We start from the raw sequence: 24564 nt of genomic DNA, 5'->3' as shown, positions 1-24564 counted from the left end.
GGGCGTGGGACGGAACACTGATACAAAGCCTTTGCATGTCAGATTTACTGGGAAGCTTCAAGGTTTGATTCGGATGGAAGCAATGTGAATACGAAACGTGATGTTTAGTGGGTCTGTTTAGACAGGTAGGGTTTTTCCAAAAGCCATTCCATCCGAATGCCGAATACGTGGTTTTCTCCAGGTGTCTCATTCTATAAAGGTGGGGTGGATTTTAGGGACTCACCAAATCACAGACAAGAAGACTGAGCAGAGAAGAGCCTGCACAGCTCGCAGCAGTCGACAGCCTCACTTATACTGGTTTCCATCCCCCTTTTTCCATAGCCCGGCCTTCAGGACAACCCCCTGGTGTTGGTAAATACTGAACTCAGCCTCTAAAAGACGGAAAACACCCTGACCCAAGCAGAATTTCTTCTCTCGCAGAGGTGGCTGAACCATTGCTATCTTCCCGTGATGCAGTTTGTCTCAGGGTAGATCAGCTGTGTCGTTACTCACCTTGTGAAACTTCTAACGACTGCTTTTATGGCTCCGTATGATTTAGCACGACACACTCGAGTGGGCAAAGGCAGTGACGGAAACAGAGACCCAAGCCACAACCACAGAACTACAGGTGGTTTTCCTACTTTAACACAAATAATCAGATTCCCAGCAAGGGAAAGTGGCTAAGGAAATGTGGTTTCCTCTTCCCTGGACAAAGACAGCTTGTGCAGGGGACAATACAGACACAAGATGCACATCCTTTCCTTCCTGCTAAAAACACTGTGGTTACTGTTCCTGTAGGGATGTTATGGAACGGGGCAAAAAGGAACAGCAAGACATAAAGCACTCCCGTTTGACTCGCCACCTCCCAGAGCTCAGGCTTACCCCATGTCTCTAACATAACTGCAGGTTTTTTAGCAGCAGCTGCAGTGCTGAATGCAATCATCCCTCCCCACAGCACGAAAGCAATGTAACACAGCTCTGGGGAGGAAAGAACCATGGAATCATGGAATGGTTTGGGTTGGATGCGACCTATCCAGTTCCAACCCATGGAACACTTCCCACTGGATCAGGGCCTCCAAGCCCCATCCAACCTGGCCTGGAACCCCTCCAGGGATGGGGCAGCCACCACTGCTCTGGGCAACCTGGGCCAGGGCCTCCCCACCCTCACAGCAAAACCTTCCTCCCTAAGATCTCATCTCAATCTCCCCTCTTGCAGTTTCAACCCCTTCACCTTCATCCTCTCCCTGATTAAAAGCCCCTCCCCAGCTTTCCTGGAACCCCTTTCCATACTGGAAGACTCTGGCGTTCATTAGGAGACATCACCTTCTGCAACACACTGTGCTTGTTCATAACTGATGTATTTTCTGGAGCGTGAAAGGCAGCATCCAGTAAATCTCATGGAACAGCAGGTATTGATACAGAGGGAATACCACAAGAGAAATTATTAAATATAAGAAAATGGCAAGTACCCTCACGTTATTTTGTTTTATTTTATGAACAAAAATGTGATTCAACAAGCGGTAAAGTCTGAAAAGCATCAAACTAAAGCACAGTCCATGTGTCTGGGCGAACGGAAAACGTGCAGAGAAACCTCCTGAAGAAAGAGATCTGAAGAATTTCAAAACAGCTTCAGAAAACCTTGATTTTCTTTTGTATTTCCACTCAAAAAAAAACCCCATGTTGCTAGCAATTTTAAAATTGCTTTTGATACACAGTTGTGTCACAAGCCAAAAGAAAACCCTTCCGCTAGATCACGCATCCAGGATGTATTGTGTGGCCAAGACACCAACCGTAAGAGCTTTCGGACTTAAAACAACCCCACTTACACCTGGGTGGATGGGCCAGGGAAGCCTCTGAGCAAGGCCAGGGTTGCTCCTCAAAGAAAAGGCTCAGGCAGCTGTTGAAAAAAATGCAAATTTTCCTGCCCTGGGCACACAGGACCTCCTGGAGAAACACTAAACACTCCCCTCAAGGCAGTAATCCACTGCAAAATGTAGGGGCTGCAGGAAGGGGATAGGTCTTGCAGACCATGTCCTAACCAAGCTGCGATCCTTCGTTTGCATGTGTACATGATAAAAACGGAACAGATTTTCTTTTCTTTCCTTTCCTTGCAGAAAAAAAAAGAGAATTCAAGGCTGTTCCTAGTCCTTCTTAAGCATGCAAGGATTAAAACTCATTCATTCATCCCACCTACGTTGTGCCTTTTGAAAGTTAACTCTTTCTAAGGTTAAATAATTATTAAAGTCGATAGCATTAATCGGCATTTAAAGCTACATTCTGCTTTCCCCACTGTCTTAGCTCTTCCCTCCTGCTGCTTTTACACCCACTCGCTCCCTCCGAATTAGGAGATACCCGTGAAGTTGAGCATTCCTACACAAAAGCACCCGAAGCCCAAGAAGCACCAATAGCAGGAGGTGAGATGTAGATGTGCTTCACATTTCCGGCACAGATTCGCCCAGATTTAAACTAAGGAAGTAAAAAGCACAGTAATGAACCAAAAATAATGGGTATACATTATATGAGTAAATATTCCCAGCATTATTAACCCAATCAAACCCCCACTAATCCTATTACAAAACAAGGAGTTCAGCTGCATCCAGCAGGTCTTCAACACAAAGGCCAAAAGAAGATTACGCTCCTCCTGGATTTATCAGCCATTAAATAACTCGCATTTTCAAATCTCCACCTGCAGCCATACATTTCCACAAGCTCAGAATTAGTGAGCTGCATTAAAAGCAAGTGTTGGGAAGAAGCCTGACCCGGATGGACAAGAAGCACACAAAAAAAACCTGAGAAGTACGAGAGGTGAAGGCCTTGGCTGCTCAGACGGATATTAATGCCGGCCTCTGGAAGGCAGGTTTCTTGCCCACAAAGCACCATCATGAGTATAGTTGGTTAAATTTTCTTTATCCTCATTATCTGGTATGGACAGAAGACCAAAGAAACTGAAATCCGAGCTCTTCCCTCAACCAGTCCAAGGAGAGTTTAATCTTTCATGCTGTGCCCACATCATTATGGCTGTCACGATGATTGCTAATTAAGACCGTGCCTGACAACTGTCTTTGCTCTGCAAGTTACAGGATTCTGGGTGGCTTTAATCAGCATGAAATCTGCTATAATGGCTATCTGCTATAACGTTTCCTGTATGGAAAAGCTGCCAGGGTGAAGAGCTCCCTGCAAAGCTGGGAGAACCAGCTCTGACCCAGGTGTCCACCAAAGATGCTCTCTAAACACAGAAAATGACAGACAGGGTGTTTGCACAAATGAGATGATGGAATCAGGGAGCCCTTGCGCTCCGGGGGCTGTGGAAGTTTATTACTTTACATAGAGCAAAGAATACACGGACTCAGATAACGGAGAATACCTGCACTTGGGGGAAGACGATAACGCGGAGTTTGCAGACAACAACACACAGAAGGTGGCAGCCTCCAACGTGAGGAGGAACAGGCGCCGTAACCCACGCTGCATCAGAAGGCACCTGGCTTATCGCAGGGCATGAAGGGGCCAGGTTACGGCTAAAGCACGTTCCTCCTTTCACCCCAATCTGTTAATAACCGTTGCTTTATTAAAAGCATTTAAATCTAAATTGGGTTATGAATAATGGGAGGGAAGTATTGAATAAATATCATGGTTATAACAGGATTCCGACTCCCATAGAAAGGATCCAAGATAATAAAAGAGGGGCTTGGGGATCACGTATAAACACGCCACAGATGGCACCCAGACACACTTCCTGGCATGGATCCTTAGACCTTAAGGTATTAAGGAATGCCTCACTGCTATTACAAACACTAATTTATCGATGGTGACATTTTTGAGGACCAGAATGAGACCACAAAACTCTTTTCACTTAAGGCAAAGAACCAGATGGTAACAAATCGCAGCGAGGACAATCTGGTTTGGATTTAAACCAGACACCTAAAAGTCAGGGTCTCCGTGCACCAAGATCCTGAGAACCCAGCTTACACCCGATGCTGTCAGAAATGGGTAAGAGATTATTAAACACAGCCATCAATAACTCCAACAGCTTCAGAAGGTCTCGATGGATGTCACAGGGTCCTCTGCTGACAGGGAGCTCCATCATGTCAGCCTGACAGACACCATGGACAAAAAGTGCCAATCTGCTCAGTGCACACCATGTTCTTAATGAGAGCTGAAGCTTTCCCGAGGAAATTCCTGGCTATTTGTTCCAAGTGTGGTCAGTCGGTGCTTACAAACAGTGATCCTGGAGTAAAGGAATCCCTCAGCACGCACATCAGAACCCACAGGTTTAAAGCCAACGCAGTGAAAGCCGAGAGTCCTTTCCAAACCATTCCCCTCTGGCGCTGCTTCACCTCACACACTAGAACCCACCACACTTGTTCCTTGGAATCCTGCAAAACACTCCTAGGTCACAAGCAAGGATGGAATTGTCTTCTCCTGATGTCCTAAGCTTTGCACGCTGCCTCCTGCTCCTGGTACAACAGGAAGAGCCCTCTCCTCCTCACTGGACCGAGGGAAGCACTGCTCTGCTGCCTCCTTCCAAGCCCCAGTCTGGTTGCTTTGGAAGAGCTCTGCTTTCTCATGATTCCCATTTTAAGGCACGGCTACACCATAAATTACTGTAACATAAAACTGGAGCCGGGAGTAGATTTACAGCATTTCAGCTGCTTTGCGTTAACCGCCTGTGTGAACACTCTTTGCCTGCACTGCTCACGTTGGGCCGTGTCACATCCGTCGTGGCATGAGTGCGCTCAGGCAAGCAGTTGCGGCGCCCAGCACGCCGTGAATCCGTGCCTACCTGATTTCAAGGTAAACCGCGCTGGTAGCCATGCCTAAGGGGAAACTTCTCTACTCCTTTTCCAATTACTTCTCCTTTCCTCCGTATGCTGAGAAAGCGATTTGACTCCAATCAGCCACTCCTGAAGCCTGCAGGCCAAGAGAGGAGGCCAAGGAGATGCATCCCCCTCTCCCAGTCCATACGACAGGCCCTCTTGCCCAAAGAAAAACAGGAACAGGGGATTTTATGTACGTGGGGCCACATCTGGCCATAATATCACTGCGGTAACATGTGCTGCACATTCCCCAGCACTGGCAGAGTTCAACACATTCCTGAGAGCAGCAGCATGATTTCAAGACCCTGGAATTTGGGAAGGAGAAACGCCGCCTCTTGCTGCAGGATTGGAGGTGTGGAACTGTTCCACATCCCTGCCAAGCTCTTCTCGTTTTGCTGCAGAAACCAATTCCGAAAGGCAGTGAAGTGCCAGAAGCCAATCATTATGAAAACCTTCGGAGGAAGCGGAACAGCAAGCCTCTCTCTTGTTTTGGCTACATCAAATGGAAAAGGTAGAAGAATAAGTGAAAGAGGCATCAACCCACAGCACCGCAGGACTGTCTGTTTCTGTTTATTGAAATAAAGTAAAAAGAAAGCCAGCTACAAAAGTACAACATACATTTGCACCTGACTTTTATTCCCGCAAGAGACATAAATATCCCACGCATCTCCCGACCTGCGGTTCCTGAAGTCTCTCTGAGGGACCACTCAGCACAACACCGTCGTCTTGTTGCACAGGAGCCTGCAGACCTGTGAAGAGGTCCAGCTCTCAGTGCTTTTGTAAGGTGTAGCTCCTTGGATCACTTACTGGCATTTAAGGATCTTACCTGATCTCCCACCACCCAGATTCACAGGAACAGGTAGCTCTGGAGCAGCCAACACAGTGAGGGGACCACTTCTGAAATAACAGCACTTGTTAACCCCCCATTCTCCTTCACAGCATGGCTTCTGCAAGATCCCCAGTTAGAGAAAACAGTGAGCGACTCTGAGCTCCAAGAGGAGGGATGCTGAGATGCTTGCTGGATAGGAGCAAGGGAAAGACCTCTGCTGAGCCCTGGACTGGCCGTTAGCACCCGCAGTAATTCCTGACCACACCAGCCAAACTCAAGCAATGCATATCCTATCCCTGGGAAAATTATTTTTAGACCTAAGTGATATCTGAAGCCCAAAATCACACATAAATATTTTCATTCACTGCTGCCTAAACAGCAGCCTCTATGCTGGAGAGACTCAGTTTTAAGAGCGTTCATTAAGTCACAGCTCTGGTGGAGAAAACAATGCCCCTCTTAATCAGGTTCTACTTCCAATGAATTGGTATCTTCCTCATCTCTTTCTCTGTCAAATCAAGAACACACGCACCCCTTGCCATGAACAAACCCACACAGCTGCGTTAGGCACCACTGGACAAACGCAAAGACAACCTTTGCTCAGTGTTTAATCGTCAACGCAGTATAGGACACAGAAGAGTTTGTGAAGTGCAGTATCACTGTTAAAGAAATCTGTACAGAACCACTCATCACAACGTCCCATCAGCTCCAGTCCTTCTATCCCAAAAGGGAGACAGAAGGAGTTAAGGACTCCAAGAATCAGACAAAAAGTAACAATTCCAGCATACAACAACTTTCAAGTAATGAAAGATTTAAAGGATTTTGATTGTTTGACGAAAAAAACCCAAATAAACAAAGTCATAATGGAAGTTCACAGAACTACAAGAGGTGGAAAACTTCCACTCAGCTCATTTCTTAAACCAAGCACGAGAGGGTGTTCAGTGAGACCCACAGAGACAAATGAGGGGTGCAGAGAAAAGGTAACGCTTTCACCCAATGCTCTGCTCTGCTAGGAATTTGTTCCCATCACACAACTCAACCCCTGACAGGTCTCCAACGAAGACACACACAAACATCTTCAGAATTCTGGTGTTTAAAACCCCAACACCTTAAAGTTTACCCAAACCTCCAACAGATCTGGGGTATGTAAAACTTTCTCTGGGCACAGTTTACCCCATAAGTGCTCATGGCAAGAACGTTGAGCCCCTGTTAAGCCTTACTTGTTCCACATTAACTCTTTCCCCTCAGCTGCCAATGAGAGGGGCAGATGACAGGCACTATCCCAGTGAAACACCCGGGCAGAGGTGAGTGGGTGCTGCGAAGGAACAAAATCCACTATTTCTGCTGCTTTGCTACTGAATCCCAGTTTCTAGGAATCACTTGGGGAAATCTCCCCCGACCACACTCCTCTATAGTCGCAGAACCGATGCTTCGCCTGGCTTTTAACCTCAGATCTCGCTTTTCTCTCCTCTCGCTAATCACGTGAGGGCCAGCCCCTAGAGAGCCCTCGAGGATCCTCAGCTGACATGAAGGACGGGAGGCCAAACCACTCCTACCAGCAGCATCAGAGTGACACAACTTGATGTTCATTTCCAAGCTGATAAGAGCCAGCAGAACAGGAAACAAGCATTTTCCTGGCTGGCTGGAGCAGTGCTTTGGCACAGAGCCCGCTGCCTGCACAGGCACTGACTCAACAGGAAAATATTAAGGGAAATAAAAAACCCTTGAATAGAATAGTTCTCTAAAGAGGCTGCCTAGAATGTTCTCTTTCTTCCCTTCTTATCTGCCACATGATTAGAGACACTCTGCTGACGAGGTTCACCAGGAATGAGTTTCTTGATGCACGACACAAGCCAGCCGAGGTTTTAGGGTTTGCTCTGCAACCCTGTTGCATTCTCTCTCCATTATACCAGAGACTTCAAACCAACAACCATGCAGCGAGTGTGCAAGAAATGGCTCAGAGACCACTAATGCCTGCAAGCCACCTGCAATCCTGAATGGATACTTCATAGACTCATGGAATGGTTTGGGGTTGGAAGGGACCTCAAAGCCCATCCAGTTCCACCCCCTGCCATGGACAGGGACACTTCCCACGGGATCAGGGGCTCCAAGCCCCATCCAACCTGGCCTGGAACCCCTCCAGGGACGGGGCAGCCTCTCATCTCCTGCTCCATAAAGGATCAGTGTTCACACATTTTCAGACACGACCACAGCTTTCCAGTTTTCCCAAACAGTTTTATCTAGAACGCATACTATCAAGGTTCCTTGCATGACGTTATTTGTTTTCATGCATTTCCTAGTCTAAAAGTTCAGCTTAATATTTCACCCAAACCGAAGAGGCTGCCAGGAGGACTGGAACGCTCCCCTTCTCGCAGCGCTGCAGTGCCCAGGGCTCTCCCCACCACCTCTCCATGGGGTGGCCAGTCCCAGCCGTCCTCGCCTGGCACCCTGACTCCCGACTTGACATCTTCAGAACCAAACCGCACTTCTAACAGCCAACCTACTCACATCTTCCATTTATCCAAAAAAGTAAAAATTAACCAAGAGCAAATCAAACACAAGGCTCTCCTCTATCGCAAACCTCAGTGCTTTTACAGATCCCACCTTCCCCGATCCTCTATCTTTTATCTCCCCTCTGCACCTTATTACCCGTCACTTTTGCCCCTTCCTTTTTTCAGATAAGCTTCCCCACTTTCACACCAACCCTGCAGAATATTAATCTAATAAAGACTACAAAAAGACCAATTTATTCCACATCTTACAGAATGCTATTGCTCCATTCTTATTATAACTCCTATTTATCTCTCCCTCTGTACTTTTTTTTGTAATCAGGCTTTTGTCTCATTTCTTTTATTAGCATTCATTTGTAATTCATTTTCCTGCCCCACTTCTTAGAAGAATGATGGAATTGCAGCATCCTGGACAAAACATCTGAAATGGAAAATCCCTAACAGAGGACAGGAGGCCACGAGGCACTTTTACAGCAGCTGCAATGCCCCAACGCAGCATCAATCAGTCCTCATCAATAAGCATTTCCTGTAATTTTTCAAGTTATTTTGGTTTCTGTTCCAGATGAGGTAGGAATCAACACTCGATAAACCTGAGCGCTACTTGTAAGCCACTGCAAGGTTCCAGCCACACAAAGACGTTATTCGTTAACTAAGTTTTATACTCTGGTCACAGACAAGATAACAAAGCTGCGAATCGAACAAGAGGGAAGCTCGGAACCCTCTGCTCCCCAGCCAGGTCTTACCTGTGAGAGCCCAGGGGACGACGCATGTCCCGGTGGCGTTGCAGCGAGATTTGGGTGTCCCTTATTTATTTCATGTGCAGTGTAAGGGGATGGGGCAGGAGGACCCGGTTGTCTTGCTACTTGTGTTACCTGTGTGGAGATAAACTGTTAGTAAAACATAACATTAGTGGTCCGATCTGTACAGATGCTGTCATCTAAGCAAGCAGCTACATCTTTAGGTACATAAATAAATATATTTATCATTGTATACGAGTGAAGCACTGCACAAGTTCACTAACTGTTTATATGATTCAGAAAAACAGGGAAGGATTAAAAAATAAAGAGCACCATGTGAAATCACTGGCAGAAACGAGTAGAAGCTGCAAGTTCTTTCCAGCTGCGGTCTTGCTTTGCAACATCCCTTTGACTCCAGACCTGAGATCTCCTCATCTGTTTGTTATGAGCCGTATCGAACGCTATTGTGATTTGCAAAGGGATATGTGTTAAAAGGGACGCAAAAATGTAAGAGGAAGACCGGCATCCTCCCCTCCAAAAAAAAAAAAAAAAGGTCTGCACAGAGGCCTTGTGATCCAAAGGGCTTCGCACCTACACAGAACAAAACACCAAAGCAATTCCTGCACGTACTGATCCCCTTTCTCAGCTTCTACTACAAAATACTGATCAAAATAAGTAAAATATCTTTGTAGCTGCTCCACTGCACTCAATGGAAGAGTTTATATACACTTTATATAGCTGCTATCATAAAAAAACCCCAAGAATTAAAGGACAAAAGAACCCCATGACCACTGGGTGACACCCCCAGCAACTTAACACAACTGACTCTTCGCAGATTTGGTTCAAGCTGACAGGGTGGACTCCAGCACACGCTTCTCACTGACCGGTTCTCAGCCCCGTGCTTGGTTTGCTGAAAAGCACCACTTACTCAGCTTTAGGCACTAAAAAACACAACAGAAGCAACACTTGGCAGGGGATGCTGCCACTGCGCAGGTAGATGCGTGTTTATATTCTTTCCCAGCATCGGAAAGAAGACAGAAGGAAATTTCTGGCTCTTGATCTTGAATGGAGCATTAGCACTAAGGCCCAAGAGAGCAAAGAATGAGAGCAGAAGTCAAATTTCACAATTAAATGCTTTTTCCAAGTCATTTTCTTGCACTCCAAGCATCGCTGCCTGCCGTTCCGTTACCTAAACCACTAAAACAGCTGCACCAGCAGTGAGAATCATAACGTGCAGCTCCTTGAGGCATGGACATGGTCCAGAATTGCTTGGTGCAGGAAGGTTTACTGCAGCCTCGCGCTCATCAGAGAAAAGAGTGGGTCAACTCAGAGAACCTCATCCTCTGTCCCCAGCTGGATCTGTCCCTTCCCCGGGCAGGAATCATCTTTTTTTTTTGGCTGCTCCAGACTGGCAGGCGTGTGCATGCAGCCTCAGTCAGCTGAATCAAAACTAGCATCAGAAAACGTTCCACGTCCCAGCCCCAGGAAAATCAAGTCTCCTACATGACTCCTAAGACAACCCTGACAGATTTGTCACATCAGTCATGCAGCAGCAGGTGTTCAGAGGTGACTACATATCACGACAGATATCAGAAAGTGCAGCCAAGGAAGCGAGAAGGAATCAAAGGCAAAAAAAAACACAATGAACTCACTCATATCAACTGCCCATCAGTAGGTTGAGTGCGTACTCAGCACCAAGATGTCTCCTTGGATGTCACTTCTCGTGGAGAAAACAAGGTTCTTTTGCAACAGCTGCGGCACTTCACACACTGCCAGCTTTTATCTCCCTGCGCTCGCAAGCGCACGCACCATCCCAAGCAGACCCGAACCCTCTGGTCTCCAAACAACAGCCACGACCACAGAGACGCTTGGCAAGGGGAGAGGGGCACTGATAACATCCCAGGTTAGTGTGAGCCCTCCTCAGAAATGAAAACATGCAGATTACCCAGCTGAAGGTTAATAAAGGAGGGCAAGGAATGCTGTTCAGACTTGGGTATGAGATCTGAAAGCCAAGCCTGGCTCAGCAAATCCCCAGAAGTGCTCGGCTGCCCCTCCAGCACAGGCAGGAGCAGAGAGCACCTATCCTGCAGCTGCAGCAACGCAGGGATCCCTACACCCTCACCAAGGCCCCTACACCTTCACCAGCGTCCTGCAACAACGGACTTACAGATACTTATCTCAAACACAAGATGCAGATTTGGACATTAACAGGCGATAAAGGAAGATAAACTCACTGAATTAGTGTATTTATTTGTTATCTCTTAAAAAATCATCCCATGAGAGTTTCCACCAATTCACAGAATCATAGAACAGTTTGGGTTGGAAGGGACCCTAAAGATCATCCATTGCAACTCCCCTGCCATGGGCAGGAACACCTCCCATTAGATCAGGCTGCCCAAGGCCCATCCAACCTGGCTCATCCTTGCATTATGGGATGTCGGCTCTCATAGTGCCTGAAGTGTGGGTTTCTGTTTATTCAGCAGGATTCTGCAGAACCTCATTTAATATAGAATAAATTATTAAATAATATTTAATTATACTAACGCTACTATTAAATAATATTTAATAAACAATACATCCCATTTAACTCGACCTGTGATTACATTTTACAAGGGCATGTAGTGTCAGAACAAGAGTGAATGGCTTAAAATTGGAAGGGGGAAGGTATAGATTAGACATTAGTAAGAAATTCTTCACGCTGATGGTGGGGAGGCCCTGGCCCAGGTTGCCCAGAGCAGTGGTGGCTGCCCCATCCCTGGAGGGGTTCAAGGCCAGGTTGGATGGGGCTTGGAGCCCCTGATCCAGTGGGAGGTGTCCTTGCCCACGGCACGGGGTGGGACTGGAGGGGCTTTGAGGTCCCTTCCGACCCAAACCACTCCATAATTCTATGACCAGTATGGAAGCAAACATCCTTCTTAAATCTAGAGATTAAAATGGATACAGAAAATTACATGTTAATTTGCTGGGGCATTACTTTCCGTTTTCCTTAACCAAGTAACAAGAAGTTAACGTTAGCACTCCAGAAACTTTAAGCCTCTGTTTTAAAGGAAACAATGAGCGAAACAAAATAAAACTCAGGCTGAAATTTTCACCTTTTCCTTTTGAGCTTAAATCTTTTGCCTTTAGGACCTTCCAGATGTTTTGGATTATTCTGCCCCTCCAAGCCCCTCATTTCCGATACACGATTGTGTCCATGAGACATTCAAGTTAGATGAGAATGGAAGGAGTACACCACAAATCCCCCAATCACGGAGACAATGGTTCATCGTTCAAACCTGCTCTTTCCCCAAACAAATTAACAGAAGGGTTCAGACTCGGATAGAGCCTCTTTCCTTCCAGCTTTCCATTCGCTCACTCCTGTTGGTGCAAACAGCCTCACGGCAGCGCTGCTAGCATCCAAGGCACCAAGCATCCCTCCCACATGCTCCACAGCCGGGCAAGGTACGCATCGGCCTCCTGACCCAGATCCTTCCTTTCAGCACAGGGTGGCCAGAGCAGCTAATCCACCCTAATCTCTTTTCTTCAGGACTCTCTTCATCGCAGGAAGATCCCTTTAAAGGACACAAAGATGAGTCATAGTACTTCTGCTGGGTGCAAAGTCATTGGGGGCCACCAACAGGCACCCCCTTGCCAAAAAGCCATCCAAAGCAAATGGCAAAGTCCAGCCTTAATCACTGAACAATCGGGGCAAGGAAGTTCTTCAGCCCCTTGCTTTCCCATTTCCTTCTCTACCATCAGCTGGCGTGGAGCTGGGCAACTTGACACCAGGTGGGATCTGCTCCAAAGAGACCCAGGGAGACTGCAGTTAACACAGACCATTTAAACCCGCGTTGCATCCAGCCAAGCTACAGAAACACTGCGCAAGACTACAGGCAGCCAGCTCCCACACACTCCCTACAAACAGGTACATCAAAATGACACTCACTCCTAACTCCTTCCCACCCAGGAGCCAATGTTGTTGACTCAGAGAAGTTTATCTCAAAGCAGTCCAGGCTTCAGTGCTTGAGATCATGGCATGTTCCCGAGGCAGTTCCAACACTCCACCATCATCTCTCACAACAGGCAGTTCTCACATGGGTGCGAGAACTAGGCGTATGTGAGCTCCATTATTTCCCTTTCCTGACTCCCAGCTCATACCTTGTGCCGAATCTGAAGAGGACATCTGACACAATCACATTAATTCCATTTACAGTGGAAACCAGCCCTGTCACTCTGGGTGCAGGCACACACGGTGGCCTGTGGTATTTAGTCACCTTTGCTGGAGTTTCTTTTTGGGTAGAAGTCACCATCCTTTGCCCAAACTCCAAGTCAAAAAAGTTTCTTTGAACGTATTTCTCTGAAATATTTTCCAACAGAAACAAAATTTTAGTCTTTCTCCACTCCTCTTTTCAGATCCATAGAATCACAGAATGCCAGGTTGGAAGGAACGTCAAGGATCATCTGGGCCAACCTTTTTAGGTGATGGATAGTTTAAATGAGATTGCCCAGCACCCCGTCGAGCTGAGCCTTCAAAGTGTCCAGTGTAGAGCAATCCAGCACTTCCCTGTGGAGACGATTCCGACTTTAACTGTTCTCATGGTGAAACATTCTCTTCTGGAATCTCCCCAGGAACACTTATACCCATCACCCCTCATCTTTTCCATGTGACTCCTTGTAGAAAGGGAATCTCCATGCTCTTGGCAGACACCCTTTATGTACTGTACTCTGGTCCTCTAAGCCTCCTCTCCTGAGGTTTGGGATCGTACAAGTAATTGCCTTCATTTCTTGCAGTATAAAAAATTAAGAAACACCCTGCAAGAAGCTGTTCACAGGAAGAAACCCAAAAGTGTATGTCCATAAGCATCTCTTGTGACGTAGTGTTACCCATTACTGATGATGGGAGATTATTATGAGATTATTTCATTGAAACCAGTATTTCTGACCGATTTACTTTAAACTCATTTTGACGACTGGATTTACTGGGCCCACCTGCCCAAACATCAGTATTCTCTACCGATGAAGGTGGCAGATGACATGGTCGGGTGCTTTTGTGCTCAATGCTGGTGTGATTTCATTGATAAAGAGGTTCTACCAAAGTTTTTTTTGGAATTTTGAGCATCTCCAAGTTCTCGGACAAACTTGACTTCACCTGAGAAATTACACATTGCCTCGTCCTCACCTCCTATCTCTGCCCTACAGGAAAACGTGCTCCTCTGATTTTCTTTCGAGGGAGATTATTGAGGCTCACAGTGAAAGCCACATGAATTTTCACTACCATTTTTGGCAAGCAGCCCATTGTTCTGGGAAAAAAAAAAGAGCTCAGGAATGTGCAGCTGAGGTGCTGGTAATGCATGCGGAAAGGCACAGAAAGGATAACTGAATTATTTTTCACCTTTATCTAACTAAAAACAGTGGTTTCAGCTGGGGTTGCCTGTATCTCAACTGATTCATCCTCCCAGTCTGTGCAAGACACGCTCTAATTGACAGGGAAAAAAGGGAGGCAGCTCTGAGTCACTGCAGGGTGGTATCAGACCCCAGTGCGCTCCCCAAACCAGCCATTCCCCCCCCAAAATACCCAGATTTGAGAGCTGTGCTGCATAATCCATATGGGAACCCACAAATGATGACCGAGGAAGCAAACTGTGGAAGTAAAAAAGCAGCCCCCGGAAGCTGAAGATGGGGCTCCCCTCGACACCTCTGTACCACACGCGTTCTGTACAATCCACACAAACCCTATATAAAAATCATCAACTAACAAGTGACCTTTTTGCTGCAAACTCGGACATAAATACACGGTGCTGCTACTCATGCAAAAAGTCACAGAGACTGATGATGAACGAATTGGTCAAGAACCTCCAATCCTGTGCCTCTTCCATCCCAATTCCTCGTTTTTAGGATTTCTTCTACATTTGCAACATGTCCAGGGCTTCAACTAGAAACTCAAAAGGAACCTGGTTGAGAAATTCCTCTCCTTTCCCTAAAACATGAGGTTTTCTTTCAAACTTGTGTTTTCTTAAAGCCTAGAAGTGAGACACTCCCAGCCCTGGCTTCTATTCCTGTAACACATCAAGAAGTGATATTTTTCCACACTGAAAAAGCTATTTTAGGTCATTCTTCACAGATACTTTTATATTTTACATTGATTTAAATTTTTACAGTCATATTTTCCCAAGGGCATCCTGAACCATGGAGGAAAGAATTGAAAAAAATAACCTTCTTTTTCCCCCAAAAAGGAATTCAGATATTTTTATAATAGTTTTTAAGTGCTGTATGGTGTATATACAGGAGAAGATGAACTATTTATTACAATTGTTTGCACATTTATGTTCTTTGGGTTTTGCTGTTTTGTATACGTACCCATGTTCGTATACACCTAGAATCATGGAATGGTTTGGGTTGGAAGCCTATCCAACACCTCCCACTGGATCAGGAATCACAGAATCACAGAGTCACCAGGTTGGAAAGGACCCACTGGATCATCGAGTCCAACCATTCCTAACACTCCCTAAACCATGTCCCTCAGCACTTCATCCACCCGTTCCTTAAACACCTCCAGGGAAGGCGACTCGACCCCCTCCCTGGGCAGCTGTTCCAGTGCCCGATGACTCTTTCTGTGAAGAATTTTTTTCTGATATCCAACCTGAACCTCCCCTGACGGAGCTTCAGGCCATTCCCTCTTGTCCTGTCCCCGTCACTTGGGAGAACAGCCCAGCTCCCTCCTCTCCACAACCTCCTTTCAGGCAGTTGTAGAGAGTAATAAGGTCTCCCCTCAGCCTCCTCTTCTCCAGGCTAAACACCCCCAGCTCTCTCAGCCGCTCCTCGTCAGACGTTCTCCAGCCCCTCACCAGCTTCGTTGCTCTTCTCTGGACACTCCCCAGAGCCTCAACATCCTTCTTGTGGTGAGGGGTCCAGAACTGAACACAGTATTCGAGGTGCGGTCTCACCAGTGCCGAGTACAGAGGGAGAATCACCTCCTTGGACCTGCTGGTGACCCCATTTCTGATCCAAGCCAAGATTCCATTGGCCTTCTTGGCCACCTGGGCACACTGCTGGCTCATGTTCAGTCGCTGTCAACCATTACCCCCAGGTCCTTCTCTTCCATGCAGCTCTCCAGCCACTCTTCCCCCAGTCTGTAGCACTGCACAGGGTTGTTGTGCCCCAAGTGCAGGACCGGGCATTTGACCTTGTTAAACCTCATGCCATTGGTCTCGTCCCAGCGGTCCAGCCTGTTCAGATCCCTCTGCAGAGCCTCCCTACCCTCCAAAAGCCTCCCTACCCTCCAAGCCTCATCCAACCTAGCCTTGAACCCCTCCAGGGATGGGGCAGCCACCACTGCTCTGGGCAACCTGGGCCAGGGCCTCCCCACCCTCATCGCAAAGAATTTCTCCCTAAGATCTCATCTCAATCTCTCCTCTTTCAGCTTCAAACCAGTCTCCCTCATCCTCTTCCTGCACTCCCTGATCCAGAGCCCCTCCCCAGCTTACCTGGAGCCCCTTTCAGCACTGGAAGCTGCTCTAAGGTCTCCCCGGAGCCTTCTCTTCTCCAGGTTGAACAACCCCAACTCTCTCAGCCTGTCCTCGTCCAGGAGGTGCTCCCACCCTCGGATCATCTCCATGGCCTCCTCTGGACTCACTCCAACAGATCCAAGTCCCTTCTGCACTGAGGACTCCAGAACTGGATGCAGGACTCCTTGGTGGGGTCTCATCAGAACAGCTTAGATGGGCAGAACCCCTCCCTCGCCCTGCTGGTCCCACTTCTTTTGATGACATGGACAGCTAGCAAAAGAAACCTCAAAATCCAGCCCACAGCTGGAGTCTGCTGATCCACTGCTGTGAACTCCCACATCAGAGCTGTACCCTAACCCTTCTGACTCACCTGGATGAACATCCGCTGTCAGCTGGCCACCAGACCATCCATGAGCCTTTCTGCTACTACAATGCTACCCAAGTCCCTGCCTTTCTTAGACCGATGGCCACTGGCCAGTCCTTTCGTACTCAACTCTTTGCAAAGCTCAACTGCAGAAAGAAGACTGCAGATGGAAGCAGCCTCCCCAGGAGAAGAGGTGATCACAGAACTCTGCTCTACAGCCCAAAAAAGGAAGGGGCCAAAGATGCTTCAGACATGAACTCTGCATATGGAGGAGATGGAGCTGATAACCCCTTTGCCAGTTATTCAGACAAGGGGAAGGAGAAAACCTTGCACAGCAGCTTATGTTTTCCTATAAGCAGCTTATGTCACAGCATAAAACACAGTGAATTTCTCCCATGTACAGCTTTTCTTCCTGTTTTCCATATAATTAAAAGAGCAGCTTAAAAGCAGGGGTTTGGGCATTAAAAATATTTGCAGTATCCCATCAGAAAAGCAAAATATGACTTTCCTGGGACTATGCTGATTTAGCAAAGCTTCTAAATAACACTGGGCTTTCAGCTACTGTCATTTGAAAAAGAGAAGTGAGTAAAAGGAAAATAGCGTCATCTGTTTTATTAACAAATAAACGTCACTACCTTTCTAAGCTAAATTTCCTAGAGAATCAAACTTTCTAAACAAACATTGAATCACAGAATAGGCTGGGTTGGAAAGGACCTTAAAGATCCCTCAGGTCCGGAGAAGGCCATGAAGATGATCCAAGGGCTGGAGCACGTCCACTATGAGGACCCAAAGACTTATTGCTTTCCCACTTACATGCAACAAAAAGGGTCTTTATCCACCTGGGGCTTTGAGCCCCCTGATCCCGTTGGAGGTGTCCCTGCCCATGGCCGGGGGTTGGAACTGGATGGGCTTTGAGGTCCCTTCCAACCCTAACGGTTCCATGATTCTATGCTCATTTATTTTAGGCAGCAGAAAACACTGCATCTTTTTAAGTGCACATTTTTACACTGTATTGGATTTTAAAATTGTACACTCTGAAAACTTCCTCATGCTTGGAAAACACACTCCTTTCAAAAGCAACACAGTAGGCAGATACTCACAGTGCTGTAGACAGCGGAGACGGTGGGAGTGAAGATCCGGTCCTCGAGGGGCTGCTGAACAGGACCACGGGGGATTCTGCAACACAGCAAGTTAAGGAAAGCAACGTCGAGGGCAGGGCCGTGTTCTGGGCGATACCCACAGCCAACGTGACGGCTGCTCACCACCCACACTCAGCAGACACACAAACATCTCCGCAGCACTCACACACAACCAGGCAGCTACGATCCCTCAAGATGTTCCAAAAGAGGAGCAAAGTGGGGCTTCAAACACAGGTATGCTGACAAACACAGCAAGAGCCTGAGAGCAAGAAAATCACCGAGCAAGCTACAAAACCTTCAGCCCAAGAAAATCCCCCCACCTCTTGTTTTTTAAAGACTAAAGGAAAATCACAAATCCCACAAGCCCTTCCCAAACCCCACAAGCCCTTCTCAAACCCCACAAGCCCTTCTCAAACCCCACAAGCCCTTCGTGTTCAGCAAGTCCAACCCTGTGGATCAGCAGGGCATTTCCAACAAAGGCAGCGCCTGTTCCGCCAGCCATGCAGGAATCGGGTGATAATTGTTTCCTTGTTTGCCTCCCAGTCACTCCTTTCCTCATCCACCCATCAAAACCACTTTGAAAGGGGCTGGCAGGGAGATGTGAAGTTTGGATGATCTGCTGCAGGGTTATTTAGAGGAGAAATTTTCTTAAATTGGAAAGGTATTGTGGGAATCAGGGGAATAAAAAAAAGGGAAAAAGACTTTATACAACAAACAAATAAGCTAGAATCCGTTTTACTTGTGGAATTAAAACAAGGAGATGCAGGTATTTAAAAGAAAAAGTCTTTCTGCTTGGACAACTCCTTGTGGCTTTTGGCCCAGCACATGTCTACACAACACCTGACGCCCACCGTCACAGGAAAGCCACACTTAACTGCCTGAAATTTCCGTAAATGCCATGTTCAGATTTCTCCTTTTTGCTGTTCACATTTCAGATGTCAAAGCCTCTTGGAATATGAGAACAGCTGGACTGATTAAGTTTCTTGCACACGAGCCACCAACACAGCGTTTGTGTTAATGTGGCGGCGGATGCTTAAAAAGGAATCAGATCATGAAAGCGCTTTGCAGAGTTTGTTCAAATGAGGAAAGAAACACCCGTAAGTTAAATTTTCAAGCCAAATTTCTAGGTTCAGGCTTGCAAGAGCCCTCCCTTTGCACTGCACGTGTGCGCTCCAAAGCACCGCTGCCCAAACCTTCACAAGGACCAACGCTGCAATGGCAGGAGAGCTCCTGCCAGCGCTGACAGGACTTGATGGAGACCCACGCTCCACAGTCCTGCCTCTTCTCCTTCCTCCAAACACACAACAGTTGGGTTGAAGTAAGGGCTGCTCAGATGTGACCTGTGTTGCATCTGCTGACTATGCCACGTAGCCGGATCTTCCCTTCCTGGACCAGTGCTAAGGCAGAACAGAAGCAGATTTTCAATACCACACTGTTTGGACACCAATCCCATCACTCTGAAGGCCAGCCCTCATCAAGCAGACTGGGAAATTGTTCTAAAACCTCCAAATTTCAGTATACTTCTACTGTTTGAACGCCAGACAAGATAAAACCCCTGCATTATAGGATTACGCGCAGCAAACACCTCCCCTGACCTTCACAACACCTCTGCACGGAAGCGATGTCCCCATTCCAGCCTAGCAGGTGTGACCGGACGCCTACAACTGGCTCTGGGCTGAGAACAGAGATGAGGATTCGGCCCCGTCAGCTCCAAGGTCGAAGGTCAGCACACATCACTTCTGTTCTTTTAAATGAGTGCAATTTGGTGATTTATTTGCAGGATCTAAGGCTTCTCTTCAACTCACAGACTTGCCAGCTCACACGTAAATGGGAATGTTTGATAAAATAAAGCATTTTTTAACAACAAAATTACATGTAAAATCGAACAAAACAACCAGAAGATTTGCCACAGACTTCCACAGAACCGCGTCACTCCTAGCCTTCATCTCGAGGATGTTGCATTCATTCCTGAGTGTTCAAAAACACCGACAGAAAGCTAAAATGTGGGAGAGGAGGATTAGAAACACACTGCAAGGCAGAACAGAACTCACAAATCTTCCGCACGTCACAGCCATAGCACCCTGCCCTCACCCACAGCCATCTCCTGAGGATGGAGGATAGGACAGGCACGGTTTAAAGCTGTCACAGCTGAGATACTAAATCTCAAAGCAGTTCTGAGAGGAAATTGAAGCAAACGCTGCTTCAAAAGGGATCGTACCTGGGTTTGGAAAAATAGTTTCAACCTCAAGAAGGTTGGGATTTATTTTCTTATTTTAGAACTTACATAAGCCAGGAGAAAATAATCTTCTTTGAGCAGAGTAACCTCTCTTTTTGCGCCCAGGAAAAGCTGCCCAAAGGAGCGAGCAGTTTAGATGGGTTTTCAGAGTTTGGGGTTGCTGTTTAAGATCGCTTCTAGGAAGAAATGATTCTCACCAGATTAAAAAGAAACCTGTTAAGTTCTTTTTGCCAAAAGACTTGACCTGGAACCAACACTGATAAGGACAAAAACACTTCAGATTTCAGCTAGCTTTAATGAGATACACTGGTTGGAGAAAGCAATGATGTCCAGCGTTTAATTCTGGGCTCATATAGACCAACTGCCTGCAAAGAGCAGGGGTGGTAGGACGGTTCCCACTCCCCTGCAAGCCTCCCAGAGTTTGTTTTTGCTCCTTGGGAGCAGCGATTACCTTCCCTGCCCTTCCATCCACTGAAGGCGCCCATCTTGGGGTAACGGTTGCTGTTATTTCAGGAGAAGCAAGCCAGGGTGACTGTAAATTCAATAGCAGACTCTCACTAACGAGGCTCTTTTTCCTAGAAGAGGGGTAAGAGGGACAGCACAGGAGGCTCCACCATGGGCAGTGAATGGGTCTTGGCAGGCAGGCAGGAAGCGAAATCTCATTCCAGCAGCATTGTCTCATCCACACTCTCCATAGCACTCATCTTCTCTTGAGAAGACAGCCCAGCCTGGTGCGCAACGCAAACCACACGGATGCTGCCCTCCCACCGCCCCATCACACGCAGTAAAGTTTAAGCACTAAAGTATAATCCAGCCTGGCTCTATTGCAGCGCTTAATTAACCACGGCACAAAGAAAACGAGGATGTGCTGAATAATTCAGGCAGCTCTTTCATGTTACTATTCTGGCATGTTTAGATCAAATCCAGGAGGATTCCGCGCCTTCCCACCTCCTCCTCCTCCTCCACTACATCCTTGCCACCCACGTCACCTTCTTTAGCTGCATCAGTTCAATCATTTGTGCTCCAATATGATCCAGGAGGGTGGGAAAGGGAGGAGGGGGTGGAAAAACAAAGTTAAACCCAAACCTCAAACTGTTTTCAGAGATCCTTCCATTACACAGGGAGAAAAGATGAGGTGGGTGATGAAGCAGAAGAGCAGGAACAAGGGGGACCTATTAAATCACATTTGCACCTGGCAGGTGGGTAAAGCGGAGCTACAGCCCCCGCTTCGCAGGCTGGTGTCGGGCAGAATGGCTCTCATGGCTCTGCCTCCTCCACCAGCATCACACCAAAATCCAGGAGAAGGACAGCAGCAGCGAGCACTGCTGACTCTGGATTCTTAGGGCTCATTAACTCACAGAATATATAAACTTAAAAATCCACCTAAGCGAGACACTCCTGGCCTATTACTAAAGGCAGGCACAGTTGCAATGGGAGTTCCACCCAGTCCCCATCTGGCTGCAGCCACGATTAAAAGCTGGGGAATTTCAGGAGCTATTAAAGACCTAGTGGGAAAAGGCAGGCAAGGACAGTAATGCTGGCTGGAAACGAGAGACAATTTTCCCTGAAACCAAAAGACTCCACAGAAGGAGAGAGATCTCTTTTAATTAAACAGCTCTGAGAAGGGGAGGATGCACGACTTCTCCATAAAGCGATTAAAGACAAAACCCAGGCCGAAGCTGCCTGTCAGCTAAAGCATTTGGAAGCACCGATAAAGGCACAGGGAAATAAGTCAGGAGGAATTCCTTGCAGAAGTCTCCCTTTTCTATCACATCCATCAGCTTGTTTGCATTACGCTACAAAACCAAAATGCTGCAAGATTTTACAGCAACAACCAACCTGCAAACACACAGGGAAATCAGCTCTCACAGCAAGAGCCTGCACAGGGCTTTCTGTTCTGTTCCCACTTCCAAGATCAGAGGAGGGGAAGAGAAAACACTATTAGGCTTTCTCCCAAAATGGATTCATTTTCCCCTCAAATAGTGCTTCTCGCCTCAGCTTATTTTAAGCAACCAGCAACCATTTTATCCTGAGCAGTCATTGCTGGCCTCTTCCTTCGCTTCCAACTGACAGCAACCAGCAGGCACCTTCCCACAGGAATAAAAATACCTGCGGGTACCCACAGGCGCATATGCAAACGCAGTACACACAAAACATTCCAGAAGTAAGGATTCTGATCCCTGCCCAGGAAGGGAGAAGGCTCCCACCACTATCCCCAGGGTTATATAATTCCACTGCATGTCCCCGCTTGTGCTGAAACTGTATTAAACCACCGAAAAAAAATACACGATAAAACCATCGAGCAAGATTACAGAAGGGTACGAAACCACATCGAATTCAAGTGCTTGTTTCAGCTTTTTGGAAGCAGGGATTTTTAAAACCCCTCCAAGAACAGAGGTATTTGATGGCAGGGAGCTGCTACAAGAGCGCATTTCTCCTCTGCAGCCTCTCCTCTATTTAACATGCAATTAAAATGCAGGAGGTGAACATCCTAACAGCAGCAGCACTTCATTCAGAAAGCTCAGAAACCGCAAGGGCTCACTTAAAAGGTGAAAAGGGAAAAGCTACGCCAGTCACAGCAGCTGAAACTTCCCCAGCATCACATCAGCCTTTGCAGCTCTGTGTCCTCCGCTCACTGGGCAAAGCCCTTTGTCCGGCACACTCAATCCTACCTGGCTGCAAGCTCCCAGAAAGGTTCGTTATCGAGCCGGCTCAAGCACCGGGTCTCCTCCCCACCAGCGGTGAAGCCCACAGCCGCATCCGTGCCATCTGGGGATGACTTCTTAGCTCCTGCCTGCCTCTCACCCTCGCAAGCAGAGCTCTCGCAGAGCGCTTGTGGTCTTAAAGAGGCAGTGCAATGGGGGTCTCAGCGATACCTTGGAGGGGGTTTGGACCAAGCGCTTCCACGCTGCAGAAATCCCTCAGCTTCCTGAATTTTCCTGCTGTGCATGCACTGGAAGGGAGGCAGCACCACACTCCTTTCAGCGAGTTGCTACAGGGTAAAAACCAAGCCAGGCTGACAGAAGAAAGCACGAGGTAAAATATAAACTCACCCACAGCGCGCTGTGCTTCGGGAATGGGCATTGCAATGTCTGGAGAGCTTAGGAGGCTTCTGCTCTCCCTATCAGACGCAGAATTAAAACGCAGCACAAACCCCTCAGCAAGAAATTCTGCAACTCGCTGCCCTCAGCTTTCTGCTTGCTACATCCAAACGCAGCCACACCACAAACCTGTTTATTTAGCAAGTGCTTCGTGAGTCAATTTTCCCTTCAAAATGAATCTCTCTTTTGCCAGGCCATGTTTCGGAAGCCAGGGGAAGGAAAGCAGGGAAAACAAACTGCAGCTTTTTAAAAATCCAAACCCCCAAAATAAACTAAACCTCAACTCCACCAAGTGACGTCACATGGGAAAAAAATAAATATATATATGTACATATATGATCAAACTAGTGCCATCCTCTCTCTCTCCATACTGAAACACCTCAACCACCAAACAAATTTCATCCAGGGAAAAAATAAAGGCAAGCTGCAAAGCAAACGACTCCAGACTTAAGTAAAAACAGGATTAATGTTGCCCATGCAGCCATGATTCAGCCCCTCTGTGGATACACAGCATTCAGCCCTTAATTGCAGAGGCACATCTGGTTTTCCTGGTTTCCCTGGTGTCTCGCGTTTTCAGCTCTCTTACAGGAATCCAAGACCACGTGCCCTTTGGAGCTAAGCAGCTCTTGCTAATAAGTGATAATTAATATTACAAAAATCAAGACCAAAGACTTTGGAAAGTGTTTAACAGCTTAAGAAGACACAAATAAAACACAGCTGCTGCTCAGCTCTCTCCAACCCCTCCACTGCCCACACCCAGCCACACGCTCAGCCCCAGCACCAACAGCTCCCGGCCTTGCAGAGATCTTGTTTCCATTTTGGTGGGTTTGTGGGTTTTTCAGAATGACAGAACAAAGTAGAATCATGGAATGGTTTGGGTTGGAAGGGACCTCAAAGCCCATCCAGTTCCACCCCTGCCATGGGCAGGGGGGCACCTCCCACTGGATCGGGGGCTCCAAGCCCCATCCAACCTGGCCTGGAACACCTCCAGGGATGGGGCAGCCACCACTGCTCTGGGCAACCTGGGCCAGGGCCTCCCCACCCTCAAGGAAAACATTTCTCCCCAAGATCTCATCTCAATCTCCCCTCTTTCAACTTCAAACCATTCCCCCCTCATCCTATCCCTGCACTCCCTTTATTAGTTTAGGGTTGGTTTTCCCAGTGAAGCTCAACGTGAGTCAGCAATGGTGCACTCGCAGCCCAGAAAGCCAACCATGTTCTGGGCTGCATCCAGTTCTGGAATCTCCAACATAAGGAGGACATGGAACTCTCGAAATGGATCCTGAGAAGGCCACGGAGATGATCTGAGGGCTGGAGCACCTCTGCTATGAGGACAGCTGAGAGAGCTGGGGTTGTTCAGCCTGGAGAAGAGAA

The 24564-nt window shown here is 47.3% G+C and overlaps 1 protein-coding gene across 16 annotated transcripts in view; it reads right to left on the bottom strand.

Annotated features, from left to right (window-relative positions):
• The window catches only part of EIF4G3 (eukaryotic translation initiation factor 4 gamma 3), a 155229-nt gene that overhangs the window by 94025 nt on the left and 36640 nt on the right, over positions 1-24564 (bottom strand). For 13 of the 16 annotated variants that reach the window (XR_008453249.1, XM_054085935.1, XM_054085936.1 and 10 more), the window contains exons 2-3: positions 17815-17890; positions 8873-9016 (exon numbers count right to left, since the gene is read on the bottom strand). The gene's annotated coding sequence lies outside the window, so the exon portion shown is untranslated. Of the gene's footprint in view, positions 1-8872; positions 9017-17814; positions 17891-22761; positions 22818-24564 lie in introns of those variants that run through there. The other 3 variants (XM_054085946.1, XM_054085945.1, XM_054085937.1) reach the window with 3 other exon arrangements.

This window comes from Cuculus canorus, chromosome 21 (assembly GCF_017976375.1).
Source record: "Cuculus canorus isolate bCucCan1 chromosome 21, bCucCan1.pri, whole genome shotgun sequence".
NCBI lineage: Eukaryota > Metazoa > Chordata > Aves > Cuculiformes > Cuculidae > Cuculus > Cuculus canorus.
This window is presented reverse-complemented; position numbering and strand designations above follow the sequence as displayed.